The following is a 15,738-nucleotide window of genomic DNA, read 5'->3' as shown; positions in this document are numbered from 1 at the left end:
TTTAAATGTACGTACTCACAATGAGACTAAATCTACTCTAAAAGGGCTCTTTTTCACATCCCTTAACTGACTAATTCCTTTGTTCATTTGTACATTTTTGTACATGTATCTTTGATTAAGTCCTGATGATAGATGGCATTGACATAAAAAAACAGACCCGCTTGCTTAGTTTGTCGTTTATCATCAGAAATATGAAAAACAAAGGATGACACATTAATAATAAATAATGATACCATTTTAAATCCATCAATGAATGGAAAAGCGTATCTCCCCACATAATCAATCAGTGGTTACATATGTCTAGATCCAAGTCAAGAAAGCCAATTATTCACCAATTAATCTCCCAAATTCCCCTAACAGTACACACAGCTGTTGTCAGCTGTTATAACCTAATCATGTAATTTTTCAGAACATGCCATTTGTGTCTTTTCTCATTCACTCTTTAAATAAAAGGGAGAGCCTTTAAGCTGACACTATATCTTTAAGACCTGATTAAGAAAACAAGCATGTAAGAAATATTTCATATTTTCATTTTTTGAAAAGCTCCTGTTACTAAACATGCTTGCATGCATGGTCTTTTTCAAAACTGTTACTAGATGTGGAGTGCAGTGGAAGTGATTATTTCTCGTTCTAGATAAACAGCAATACAAAGTTAAAGTTGCATGTCGATTCAACTGCTAGAAACATGCATAACCAAACACATTCACATTCTTACATATCTTAATATGTCCTAAATAGTTGTTCTCCCAAAAAAGCCAACTATTCCAGGAGAAGAAAAAGGGGGGGGGGGGGGGCAGAGAAGAGAAAAGAGGAACCTGAACTTTCTGCCCAGGGGCCCATCTGAGCAACATATTTATCAAATAGATTTTGCAGCAATCTATGTGATACAACATCTACTGAAGAATAAAATTTCAACAACTCTGCTGTCTTCATATTTACTGCCCACAAAGTCATAAAAGAACAGAACTGAATGAAAGTGATGGGAGCCAAGATGCTTGTCTTTCTTATGTCAGACCTTCTGCTTTGACAGTGAAACAGGAGGAAGGTGGTTAACACATGTGATTGGCAGGTAGTAACACGAGGGTGCTGAACCCTGGGCCCTGTTGTTGCCTGGTCTGTGGAACAGGCTTAGAGAAGACACACATCTCCCTGAAAACCAGCCGGAGGGCAAGATTAAAATGTGTTCAAGCTTGTCATGTACGTCCAAATCCATTGACGTATAATTTGGAGGAAAAACTATTGCAGGCAACCCATCCAGCAGCATAAGATTTATCAACATAAGATCGGCTATATAGATCAGATAGTAGTTAAAAAAAAAAAACACCTGGTTGAATTAAAATACAAGCAAAACAATTTTAAATGGAGATTGCTTTTGATTAGAGCTCCCCAACTTTATTTGCAAGTGTAATTTAAAAGATTATTCCACTTACCTCAATCTATGGCTACAAAAACAAAAACAAAAATTCAAGGCCAGATTACTTTGGAATGTCATTACATCAACAACCTGCCTTTTGAAGGCAGTTATCTTCAATGGGTGAAATGTGCAATATTTCTGAGATTTGAGTTGTCTTGGTTAACATCGTTATTGAACAGGATGGGCCAAAGTTCAGGGATTTTTCTGGATTCTCACAGCTTACAGAGGAATTGAAGGCAGGTGGTAAATGAAATAATATTGATGGTGTGGGACCTCTAAAGCTGCAAAAAATGTCTTGGATCACAGGGGTAAGTTCAGTTACAGGGTGGTCTGCAGCCATAGCTGGGGGCATTGATTTTCCCTTCTCATAAGCCTGTGGACATGTTCACAAAATTCTTTTGTTCATGCCTTTGTAAAGACAGTGAAAACCTGACTATGAGTTAAGGTGACCGGACCTCTGTAAAAGCAAAGATCCACAGGGCCAGCAACCTGACATAGGAACATACTGCTCATTGATGTCTTTAGTTACTGCTGTCCATCATCCAACACAACTGCTCTCTGTTCTAAAGCTAAAGTATTTTCTGTGATGCTTCTGTGGCACTGTCTTATGTGCACAACACACATTTATCCACATTGTCACATGACATGAGTGTCACATGTATAAACAATTGGCTCTGTTCAGGTGTTGATCAAGAATGACATGTAGCAGTCCTATTGACACACAGATTAAAAAATACCTGCCATGCAACAGTGTACTGTCAGAAACACCCTGTTTCACCGTTTCATGTCTGGAAAAAAAAATAAAAAAAACATCTTTTAGAGATTATGGCTCATCTCTCAAGCTCCTTGTTCTCCTTGTTCTCTTCTTTATTCTGTTCTGTTCATGTGCCAGGCCATCTGCATCTGTGCCAGGCCATGTGTGTGACTCATTTTACGTAAAATGTAGACTTTTCAGTGGGAACAGTCGAGCTTCTGGATCGTATCAACATGGGCTTGACATGGCATCTGCGATGTTGTAATAAAGGTATTGACTGAAGTTGCCTTTCTCAGGTCGGACTTGCTGGACTGTCAGAATAATGTTAACGGCCCATGCAAAAATGCAGGGGAAATCTCTTCCTCTTACTAACATTGTTTCTGACAGCACACCATGTGTTTTCCCTTGCAGTTTTTTCTTTAGTTCTAAATATTGGTAGGCCTAGTAATTAATTCTTTTCACCGAAGAGGAAGTCTTCAACTACACATTGGCACCTCTCTGTAAAAATCCTACGTATGCCTACAATTTACAAAAGCTCTTTCTCAGACACACACATAGACACACAGCACTGAATAATGCATTTCTAGTCATTAATGTCATGCTAAGGAGCCAAAAGCTCTTGGGTTCAACAACATCAAAAGAAAGCTTTGTTGAGACACATGCAAACTTCATAAAGTAAATGAATTGTACAGGGGGATGACTAACATAAAAAAGGCATTTGTTTCATTGTGTTCGCTGAGACGATCCTGCAGTGAGAACTGCCTTGATAAGAAGCAGGAGGCTGTCAGAATTCTGGCAATATCTGACTGTCTTGAAGAGCTGCATAATTTTATCAGCCAATTTAAATCTCTTCAATTCCAGTGTAACATATTTCACAAAGGAGCCAAGGTATGTCTACTCCCAGATTAGCATAAATACACACTGAAAAATATGTTAGGCAGATGCTTTCATCTCTACTTAAGGGGTGTTTGTGTGTTTTATCTATGAATGCCATCCCCCTCTGAATTATTTACAGGAGTATCCATGTACTTTGTCTTCCAATAATTCTCTGCTTCACATGCTCTGAGCCAAAATATTATTTTATTACAAAGTACAAAGCGTTAGAGATAGCATGTTTATGCTACAGTTGTATATGTTCTTAGTACCAATGGTTGAAAATTCATAATAACATCATAACCTCTGGCCTAGTCAAACACCTAACCTCCCAGTCACAATGAGCAAAAAGATAATGCCGTATTGAGCAACGGGTGATTTCTGTCTAAGGTTATCTATATGATGGCATTGTTACTCCGTGAAAGAATATATATGAAGTCAGTTAAACCAAAAGTGTTTCAATGAAACCATTACTGATCAGCATAAGACCACCAGCCAGCCAAAAAGAACAGAAAGATGAAACCCGTTTGCATGGCACTGATTCCCAGGCTTGTGGGTGTGTTTTTGCCTAGATTTAATATAATCACAATGCCCTTAGCAAGTGTTTCATTTTGTGCTTACACAACCCTCATTAATTTCATCAAACTCATAATATTTCTTCTTTTATTTTTTTAAAAAAGAAAGAGGCTTGTACTTCACTAAATTCTTAAACAAATTTAAGGACAAAGCACACTGATTGTACAGAGGGCAAGTAATTTTTACCCCAAAAATTTTTTAAATAAAATCTGTACTTTTTCAATAAACATGTCAGCATGAACCAAATACTGCAAACTCATAGACCTGAACACTGAAGTTCTTAATGTAAGGGCTCTAGGTCTAGGTGACAGAGTGTTCCCAAGGGATGCCAACACAAAGGTAAATATCAAGTGACTAGGGGGAGTAAAAATCAATTCAGCAAAGAAAGGAGGGGGAGTGTGGGGCTTCCATCCACAGACATCCTAAAACTCAGACACCTATCCGATTGTATCATGTTCTTAACTTCTTGTGTACTTCCGGTGCTACACTCTGATCACAAATGCCATAGCCATCGGCACCATGGGATGACATGTTTGGACAACATCTCACAGTGTAAGTGAAACCCACTATCTACTCTATAAGTCTGCATCAGCAGCCATGCCAACAGCTTCTGGGAGCAAGATATGACTGCCAATTGTGGGAAACTTTTACTGACCGGACAATTGCAATCATTATACAAATGACTACTCAAGGGTCATAGTTAAGGATATCTTCTTAAATGTACCATAATTTCATCATAATTAGATCATTTGTGTCAGAGGTTTTTGCTTTTCCAGGCAATGAATCAGAATATATGAAACTATTGTTCTATGTACTATGCACTATGGCTCAGTGTGTTATCAATGTTCTAAGGGGATGCCTTGATTGGTCTGCTAAGGTCGGGATGCTCCTGTTCATCTCCCAATTGCCTTCATGCCCTCATAGGAATGAATGATTCCAAGATCCACAGGCAGAGGCCAATGATAGCAGAGGAGGAATGTGTATGCTGACCCAGCAGGCATCTGGGTCATAGGTCCAGTTTGTTAACTGAAAAGCTCAAGAAAACACTCTAACATAAATATATTGCAATTACACAGCTTTTCTGGGCGACCACTCAAATGCAACACACAGCAAGTGCCTGATCAGCCTGGGAGCCCCACCCCTCATAAAGCTCCTTTTATACCTGTCAAAGACAGGATATCAACAAACACGACCTAAGATGACACAGTCTGCTAATGGAAGTGACATTTAATGCTTGCAGATGGTGATTAAAGTTTATGCAGAATTAACGTAACCAGTTTGTGATTCTATGTCCTCTGTTACAGTCTGGGTCTACCAAACCATAATAAATCAGAAATAATAAATGTTATAACAAATTAGTAGATGTAACTGAGGTGCCAAACACCAATAAATATGCTCATATTATGTGTCTTGTATATTTTTGGTTTGTTTGTTTTTTGCTGACTCATATTCAGTATGATGTGGGTTCTTAAGGTCTTGTGCTACTGTAATACATCCCTATACTCCATAATGCTGGCAATGTGCCAGCTATGCTCAGGACAAGACTTGCAATCATGGATTTTCAAGCTTTCAGTGTGCTGTCTTTCATTTTAAAAATAGATACAGAGACACAAATTGTCCTGATAATTTGAATGACACATCAATACGTCGGTCCTTTAAATTCAGAGAAATTTAGGAATATGAGTACTGAAATTGAATACAACATGGATAAATACACATTCCTTTGTTACCATACCTTTTTCTTTTAATGTTTCATATTATGTAATATATTGTCAAACTTTTTTTTTCCCAAAAGCAATGCTTTAGTAAACTTTTTTCCTAAGATTTGCATTACAGATTACTGAAGCAAGTATGTCTAGCTATTGGGAAAAATGAATGAAAATAAATCTGAAGTGTCCTAAAGCTAACATCTCATTTTTACTTGTACGGTGGGTAATTTGACCGCACAGACGCACACTTGAACATTGCTTTCAACAGGGAGTGTGACTGCATGTGTTTTTGTTTATGTACAGCTTGTGGTAATGGACAAACGGAGACAGGGAATTATCTAACTGTGTCTCCACTACTGCTGCTGAGGTGATTTTGAGTCTTTTCACTGCCAAACCAAGATTCCTGCTGAGCTACCCAACGCATCTCAGCAGGACATCTCCAGGGGGAAATGGGATATGTTCCAGGGAGAAAACAGGAAAACAACCAGAAGTATGCAATCCAAACCATACTGACCTCTTCATCACCAAGCCATCCAAACCATCAGCTCAGAGACTGCATGCTGAAAAAGGCCACCTCCTGGGTGATAAACAGACTGTGTCTTCTCACTTTCGGTGCACAGCACACAAATTATTACATCACAAATTAATCATAGTGCATATTGGGGGTTCTTAATCTTTCTTAATCTCAGTTTTCAATCAGAAAGTTGATTCCGCTTGTATGGTGTCTGCCTGTGTGTGTCTGTGGGAATGTGTGCGTGTGTGTGTGTGTGTGTGTGTGTGTGCGTGTCTGCATTCATGTGTATATACAGTCTTTGTTACACTATTCAACGTGATATGTTGGTACATGTACTACTTTAGGCATATTACTTTCTGAGCATATTTGATATATTTTGAGCATATTACATTTTAAGCATATTTATACTGATAAATAATGCTTTACAGAATTCTATTCTTGTGACTAGGTGTCAGAAGATTACAAGCTTGCACTGTATCTGATGGAATTCAGCTGAGACAAGCAACAATGTTGGAATTGCACCCATAGCCCACTGATTTTTCCCAACTGTTCATACAACTAGCACTTCTCTCAGCTTTACATTGTTGTGATACTGAATAAAAAGCAAGGTGAGGGGCAAGTGAATTCTCTCATTTATACTATGGACATGCATGGGGAGACCATTAATGTGTTGTAACTGTGAAATTTAATGATCACGTCATCAGTATAAAACATAACACATGAATGGACATGCTTTCATCAATATTTACAGACAGTATAGGAGAACCAGTGGAGGCATCTTTGTGAAATCTCCATGATCTGCCTGAACATTTTGTGTGAGTTTTCTGAATTTCCTGATAGAGATGTCTCATAAAAAATTACAGTTGGAGATGGAGCTAATGCTCCATGATAATAATAGTAACAACGATCCACATTGCCCGCCAAGCAGCGCTGAATAAAAAGAAAAAGCCAGACACTGGAAATGCTAAGGAAATAGATATTGACTGCTAGGAGAGTAATGAAAAGCCAGGGAAAGTGATCCTGAAAACCAGAGCACACTGAGCACAAAAAGGCATAGCTACTCACATTGCAACCGCTTGCATGACCAGCATGGAATGTGTTCAGCACAAAACTAATGGTGCAGGAAGTGCAATATTATGGGACTTTGTGCGTAAAGCAGTGTGCAAAATGAAAAGCATGAAAGAGGTCATTGCATGTGATAGAATGTGAAATGAGGGAACGTTCTTGTTGGGATCTGTAATGTGTGTGGTCGTTTCTGACGGTATGTGGCATGTAATGCTTCCAATGAACTGTAAATCAATAAAATTCAAGACACTGGCGACAACACTGTTGTTATGTCTCCAAGCACATTCAAAAGCCTCCCACAATGTCCCCTGCTGGACAATTCTGACATTGATGTGAGAAGTGCTAGTGGCAAACCGGACTGCCCTAGGAAATTTCTAAGGAGCACAGCATAAAGCACAGTTTGGGTTTTTGGGATTGAGAGGCCTCATGCAAACCATTAGCTTTGTAAGAGCATTGTTAGAGAATTACATATACAATAAGCATAGCCCTCAGGGCTTAAAAAATAAACATTGTTGTATTCAGAGGCACTGGACAGCAAAAATGTGAGCCAGTACATAGTTAACTTGAATCTACATACCACTTGTGCCTTATAATCACGCTACCCTATGAAGAATGCATTTCCCAGTCCTTCCTACAATGGTGGAAAAATTTGAAACTAATGCGTTGGGAATAATTTCAGAGGTCATGTACTCCACAGACTGGTACACACCCATGTTGACAATAATTTAAAAGGATAGGAAAGAGTGGAAATGTGCAGACCTAATCCCCAAATTAGAATACATTGTACCAAAAGTTGACTAGAGCTAGTATTTTCACTTTTCTGGATGCCTGCAGCAGCTTCTAGCAAACTTCTCTCAACTCCAGTCACATGGAACTGATGATCTCCATCACCCAGACAGACCACTTCTGTTTCAAAAGGGTACATTTAGCATCACCATTTCTGAGATTTATCCATAACAAACCTCTGAAGCTGAGGTCTGTTTTAGCTGTCATGCTAAGGTGACCACTATAACAGACATGCCCAGAGTGACAAAAATGACAGGGCTTTGCCAAACTCTAGAAATGGTCAACTACTTAGGGCCATTTCTTCCCAGTTTTTCCTCTGTACTTTATCCAGTCTCTTAGCTCTTGATCAAAGATATTGGATGGATGTGAGATGATTCCCATTCCAGGCCTCAACAAAGTCATCAGCTCCAACATTGTCACATCACCATAAAGTAATGCCTTTGGCGATCAATGCAGGTATAGCTGGCCTTGGAGTTACACTGCTGTAACATCAGGGAAACAAACTATTTCCCACAAGAACAAAGAGATACACAGCCAACCCTGTTTTCATTCTATTCTTACACTGATGAGAACACAATAATAAGGGAAATGCAAGCAGATTGTGAAATAATGCCTGGTGGCATACAAACTGTTTGCTCACTACCTTCATGACATGGAAAGGTCCAGTCTAAAAATGGACTGCAAGTGTGCTACTAGCAAACATAGTCTAGACAAAGCACCTTAATGATGCCAGCACCTAATGATGTGGCTTACTCAATACAATATGAAGGCAAAGTGAAGCAGTACATTCTGTTTATAACATGCAGTTGGTTATGGCTACCAGATTAATTGTGAATGCAAACTTAACACCATCATAGGGGTCAACTGGTTTTGAATCAAATTGCATAGATGATATAATTTTAAGATGTGAGACATTTGTGATACATATTGGATACTGTCATTTGCAGGCATGGGCCTGCTATTTTTGATGAATGAATATTACTTAATTTAATACAATTTACTTAATTTGATAAAATGAGCATCTATACCCCTGGACCTCATACTTCTGTAAGGGGATAGGATCGGATGAACAGCTCTTAACACCAACTCGTGTAAAGACTGGGAATAAACACATGTGAGGAGTAGAACTATATGAAGCATAAAGACATGTGGATGTAGAGCCAAGGGAGGGGGTGAGTCATACAAGGGCAAGGTGGATTTCACCTTGTGTGAGCTGTGGATGGTACGACCAGGGTTTTGCAGGGAGCAACATTCTGATACCTATCCCAGCACGCAGATCTACCAGCTCAATCAGACAATCTATCTTCAATACACAGGAAGGGATGAAGGGGGAGGACTCATTCCTGTGACTGATGCATAGATTGTTGACTTTCTCATGGTAAACAGACTGTGCACATTGCTATTTTTTAGGCTTACTCATTTGCAAACTGGAGAAGGACAAGTTGTCAAAATTGTCACAGTCAAATAACTACACAAATAAGGCAATATGACCAAAAATTGGAAATGCTGTCAGAAAATTCTTGACTTTTATTCTCTCTATACTAGTGCTAATGGGATTTCCACAAAAATGGAAATGCTGTGAGAAAATTCTTGACTTTTATTCTCTCTATACTAGCACTAATGGGGTTTCCACAATACAGAATTTCTACAACATTGTAAGATTCTGAGCAGGGAATTTCAACGTATTCATAATGAACAAACCATTATCACCTCTTTCCCAAGAAAAGGAGAATCAGCTGGTCCATTTGAAAGGCCTGTGATTCACATCTCAATCTTACACATCTGTCTGCCCCAGCAGTAGGCCTCTGCTCCACAGCATGCAGCTGCCCATGATCGCCAGGGTTCCTGAGAATATCCAACCCGTGACTATCCTGGGGCCAGGTGTGTTGATGGTTTAGAGGAACACTGAATGCCTTTGAATGAACAGATTTTAGAATACATAAATCTAACGTATGTGTTGAAATGTCTGCACATCCCCTCTGTATTTGGCAAAAGGAATTCTAACTATTCACCAAGGTTGACATACGCTTTCTGTCCGTGATATTAACTGTTTTAAACAACTGGATTTTTTAGCGTAAAAATGACATACTGTTTTGACTTATACAGGTGGCCCCTGCTTTTAAGGTACAGTGTTCACATGTGAACATCCATTGTAAACCTGCTCACAGGGAAGTGATTCCTATTTTTGTAAAGACATAATGTTTAAGGTCATAAGCATGGGGTAGAAAACAAAACAGGCTAGTGAAATATTCCAAAATTATTATTACTATATAAATATTTTATGCTTACATATTCTTACTCACATAATGTACAGCATAAACACAGTATGAACATAACAGTATAAATAAAATATTTTGTATTGTGAGACCCGCTCTACCACAGTTTGAAAAGGAGATGAAGAACAGCAAGACACAAAACATTGTTTTTACATTTGCCATTTGACAGGGCAAAAAAGACATCATGCTTGGACAAATGACTAAATAAACAAATCTTCTTCAGTTCCCCCACATGGGTTCACTGAATGAGAGGAATCTTAAATAAAAAGGACACAAAATAATCTAAACCAAAGACCTCCTGTGGGGATTAAAAATATCATAGTTTCCTCTACACTTTTTATTTCACCACTTTGTCATTTCCAACCCCCACCCCCCCACCCCCATTTTTTTTTTACTGATACAGGGTGAATAGTTTTCTTTATAATTTATATGAAGTCTGCTGATTGGACTGTAAGTTACAAAAATGTGGTGTTTTGGCTACTGTAATGCCTCTGTGAGTTGTAGAAGTGGTTTAAAAAGTTAAAAGACATTGTTCTGAAACCCTTTAATAAATCAGTGCACTCTACACTCAGGAAGAACACATATGATTATAGCAACAATTAATTTTCAAGAAACTGGGCAGCTGAACTAATAATAACGTTTAAACTAAAACATGATAAATTAGAATAACCAATTTTTCCATCCTATTCTGTTTGCTAATTAGTTTCAGCTGATGATATATAGCTGAATGAATGAGGCCTGCCATTATGTGTTGATTTACGGACATGACTTGTGCATTACTAATACAAGTAATTATGTGGGATTTTGTTGTGTCATTTCACCAATTACTTTCAGCGCTATTAAAAGAAGGAAATGTCTGAGCCATGGTCAAGTCCAAACTTGAAGATGCAAACCTTCCCACAGAACCTTGAGTGTTGATTCATTGCCCAATTTGCACAAGAACATGCACATGCATAGTGCGATAAGCATTCACACTGCAAAGCATATATTAAGCCATGTTTTCTGGGTTTCAGAGTATGACACAAGTTTTGTGTCCTTGCACACTTTATTAACCACAGTTCTACTGCAGAGATACTGTACTGCAGGAGGTGTAAGAATTTCAGGGCAAACACTGGCTAATGCCACAATTTAGTGTTTGTATGTGGCTTTGCAGTCTAATCCAGCTGTGCTGCAAACTTTTCTGTGATTCTGGACGACTTCCAAACAGCTGGATGTCACTTGCAATTGTTGTGATTGTTTTTGAACTCTGGAGTCGCTGTTTTGTTAGTGAAGACTGTGGTGGAGGCAGGAGTGCCCCCGTCAAGGTTTGAACAACAGCTCAAGTCCTCAGAGAGCAAGAGAAAGCCAGATTTAATTGTGAAAATATCACGTCCAATCTCTATATTTCAGAGCACTGGCTTAATGTCTGTTCAAATGCCATCTCGCATGTTTCTGTTTAACACTCACGAAATAATTGCCATTTAACAACTGCAAGAGAACCACTCTGCTGAACTAAGAAATTGTCACGCGAGTGGGTGGGTATGACAAACAGAACTGTAAGAGTGCCATGTTGGCCCGATGACATGGGGACATAATGGAAACCTTTGATAGTAAAATGCTAAAGCAAACAGAGGAGCAGTGAAGGTGGTGATGCAACAGATCTGTGTTTGAGTGGTTCATTCCTCACAGCAGCTCTGCTCACTTCTCACACAAGGAGTTAGTGTGCTTGTAGGGAACATCATCTGCGAATGATTACTAAGCTTACTGGGACTTAGCTGTTGCCAGTAATTGCACATTAACTCACCTAATCTAATTAGCCTTAGTAAAGAGATAGAATCATGTGATGTAACTAAACTGTTTTAATGGCTTAAAAGAAATGGGGACTTTTGTCGTATTTCTAAGATATTGGATAGTGTTACCCTACTTTGGCTCAGGCTTTCAAAACTAAAAACTAAAAGCCAATTCTTATGTGTTTTATTTATATTTTCACCAGGTCTTCAGACACGCACAAAAATAATAAGCATGAATATTTTCCATATGAAAGCCTGAAATGGGTACTAAGAAAAGACTAATATCACACATTGGGTGCAACTAGGAATATTGCCCACATTCAGTGTTAGTTTTCATCCCTTGCTCTCCCTGTAAGCTGAATCCTTTTCATGTGATCCCTCCCCAAGGAATATGAGCTAATAAAGCAGAACTTTATAACACTGAATGAGCAGGGGTGATAAAACCAGATTGGCTCATAACACCCTGGGTCAGGAAATTAATGGGGAGAAATGAAAACTGATTTTCCACAAATATTTCCTGCAAGCTGTTTTGCCAGCATTTACCCCAATCTAACAGTCCTGTTGCATTGCTGAGCTTTCTGTGTCTGTAGAATATATGTGTCTTTAGTAATATAGTGAAATGACTTCTGATCAGCATTTAACATAATATGCTTACACAAACAAATTAAAATGTATACACTCTTCGTCAAAGAGGAATATATATTTAATGACGTGTATTTTCTAGCTATCTCTTGGCTAATTTTTATAGATTAGTAACATCTGGCTTAACATAAAAATTGAAAAAACACGGAAAACATCTGTGGTGGGATTGTATCATAAAGTGAGTGGAGTTATCATCAGGACTCAACGTCTTACTAGGCAATCAGAATGATACCCTTTGGAACCAAGGCAGAAAAAGGGGACTTCCGGAGTGCAGTAGGACTGTCACATTCAATGTTTTGAATCCGGATCTCTGATGCAATAGATGATTCAGAACAGATATGAAAAACAAGCGTCCAACTCAGTGGAGATGGTGCTGGTCTTCCAGCTCCAAAATCTCACTCTTATGTTCCACACACTGTAGTTCTGTACAGTGTAACATATTACACTGATATAAAAGCCCTTGGCTTCTTTGTGTATGATCAAATTCATTCCAAGGGTAGGTAGGAATACTGGGAGTACTGGTGTTTGGAGAATTCCTGTATTTGGGACACTTTTGTCATACTCATGTGTCTCAAGTTCTAGTGAATAACCTATGTGTATACATGGGCTAGAGTTGGAATTATGCTATCAACATAATTACCCATCGGGTCATTTTCATATACATAGTATTACACGCTCTCTCAGTGATGAAATTAAAGGAGAATTATCTCTATTTTGCCTTCAGCTGATTTTGTAAATTAATCCTGTATTCCTGTTGGTATGCAAGCAGTTCTTATCAAGTGCAAACTGAACACAGGAAATGACCTGAATGAAAAGCCAGAGCCGTATAATCAGTGATATGACATAAACAGTGTAATAGAAGAAAAATGCTGCTTTGGGAAAAGGAAAAAATGTAAACATATTGTAAGGTAAAATGTGAGAATAAATACAATTCTTGCCAAAAGTCTATACTATCTTGATGAAAGAATCAGACTACAGAATACAGAACTAATGCAGCGTTTAATCATTGAAGCAGAGAAAAATGTTTTAGGTTGATTACAGCTGATAATCATGGAATGGCTGAATGTAAGCACACATATACTGCATAATGAGAAATATAAAGTGCTGTACACAGATAGCCTCAAGCCTGTTTTACAAATGGAATATGTGGAATAAGGCATTGCAAAACAGTTTTAGAAGTTTCTGTGAACATCATAACAGAAAGAATATCACCTCACTTGATGCTGTCCAAGTCCCACCATTTTCTATGGACCCAGATGTCTTACAGTAACAGACACCCATATAATGCCAGAACTGGCAATCTTTGACTGATGCCCACTACCTAACTGGGATATTGTCTACCCTTGGGAAACTCCTGCAATCGGAAGCTTCATTTAAAAGGAGTTTCGCCACTGGTTCAAGTGATCAGCTATCAGGTGCCTATTTTACTTAATTGTGGAAATTAGTGATTTGACTTGGTGATTCATGGAGTAATTTAGTTTGGGCTCTGCAATATCCAAAATGAATAATAGTTCATGTTAACAGTTACAGTAAGGGGTTTGAGCAATGATTTGATTAAATCTTATTTGTTTCTAAGCTCGTTTGCATTGATAAGAATTTTGCTGTGCAATTTAAAATAAAAAAATAAAAGTAGTAACTTAAAAACCTATGACCAAAATCTTCAATTTTTAAAGGGAACCTAAGCCTGTGGAAAAACAGCAGTATATTCCCTAACAAATTTTCATTTAACATGCATATCTGATTGGAGCTTAAAATATGTTATTGTACAGTTCAAGTGGTAGCATTTAAGAATACATCATTCACATCCTGCATAATGAATAATTTGTCCATCCAACTAAACTCTTTCCCTGGGTTTTGTTCTAACATAGAGCAACCTGGCTTCCTTTTCAGTATGAATTTCATATTCATACTGTTTACAACAATATGTACATATTATTACTGTTGTTATATTAAATATGGTTATCTCGTTTCTGCCCTGCAGTATACCTGTCATAGAGCATCATAAGAAGCATCTTATATATATGATAATGATAATGAAGAGATGTTAATGTCAGTAAGTATTTCACTAACTACATGGTGGATCACGTTGTTATATTGCTATCAAGGGAGCCATACTTCCATTGTAAGTGTATTGCCTAGCCCAATCAGCACAGAGGTTCTGTCCATTCTAAATTGGAGTTTGGTTGGAGCTTGTGTTGGCCCCCATTCTGCCATGGACCAGAGTGAGGTCTTGCACACTTCTATTAGTACATGCCTTGGCACACAACACACCGCAGGGGTAATTCCCTTAGCAACGTGACCCAAGAAGAATGCCAAGACGAGCTTGGAAAATTAAATGTGATATTGAAAACTGAATTGTTTTTTTTATGGACTTTACAGAGCTAGTCAGAGAAAAAGCCAAAATTATATCCCCCACCCATCCTCTCTAGCCACTTTTCCTCTACAAGGACATAAGGCATGGGGAAACAGAAGCATGGCTGGAAGGATTAGTACTCTAACACAATGTTTATTGTAACAGCATGTCAGTCCTGTTTGATCTTCAGCAGGTCAGAGGCCTATGAACCACAAACCAAAAAACTGTCAGGTTTGCATTTGTGTTTCCATTGCATTTCCTTAAACAGTCACTCCTGCCTCCTTCTAGACCCAACCAATCAGTGCAGCTTGACAGCTTTTAAAAATTCCTCAACAAGGTCATAAATAAAACACAGATATCAGAAAGAAATAAAGTGTTTTTTGAAAATCTCAGATTTGTTGAAATATTCATCCTTAGAGTGAACAGCTCAAATATGTTCTCATAGATTGCTACATTACATTACATTACATTACATTACATGCATTTAGCAGATGCTCCGACTTCCATCACAATCAAACATAAGTGTATTCATTCAATTTAAATGAGCAACAGTGTCAGACCAGGCTCACAACACTCCCAGACCAGTGAGACCCAGACTAGAGCTAAAATAATAAAATAGATATTTGCTACATAGTTTGCTATTACATGCTGTTAACCACCCTCTGTTTTACTGCCAGTACAAGTGTTTCAACTCTGTGCTTGCCCCAGTGGTGAGATGTGTTTTATATCATTTTGGCTGCAATGGACACAAGCTAATTGGCTATTTTTTTCCATTTGAGGATGACCTGACAGTGATCATATTTAATCTGGAGGTCTAATTAAATGCGGTACAGGCTGCAGCATGGTGTGTACTCTGCTATTGATGGTATTGTGAAAATTGCATCATCCCTTCGTTTTTCTTCGGACCTTTATTAGCTTCTTCTTAGCATCTAAGTGTGCAATAGATTTGTGAAGCATATTTTGTGGTCCAACATCTACTTCAACAATTACATTCTTTTATTCCACCA

The sequence above is a fragment of the Megalops cyprinoides genome, chromosome 6, assembly GCF_013368585.1.
Source record: "Megalops cyprinoides isolate fMegCyp1 chromosome 6, fMegCyp1.pri, whole genome shotgun sequence".
Classification (NCBI taxonomy): Eukaryota; Metazoa; Chordata; class Actinopteri; order Elopiformes; family Megalopidae; genus Megalops; species Megalops cyprinoides.
Note: the sequence above shows the minus strand (reverse complement) of the source record.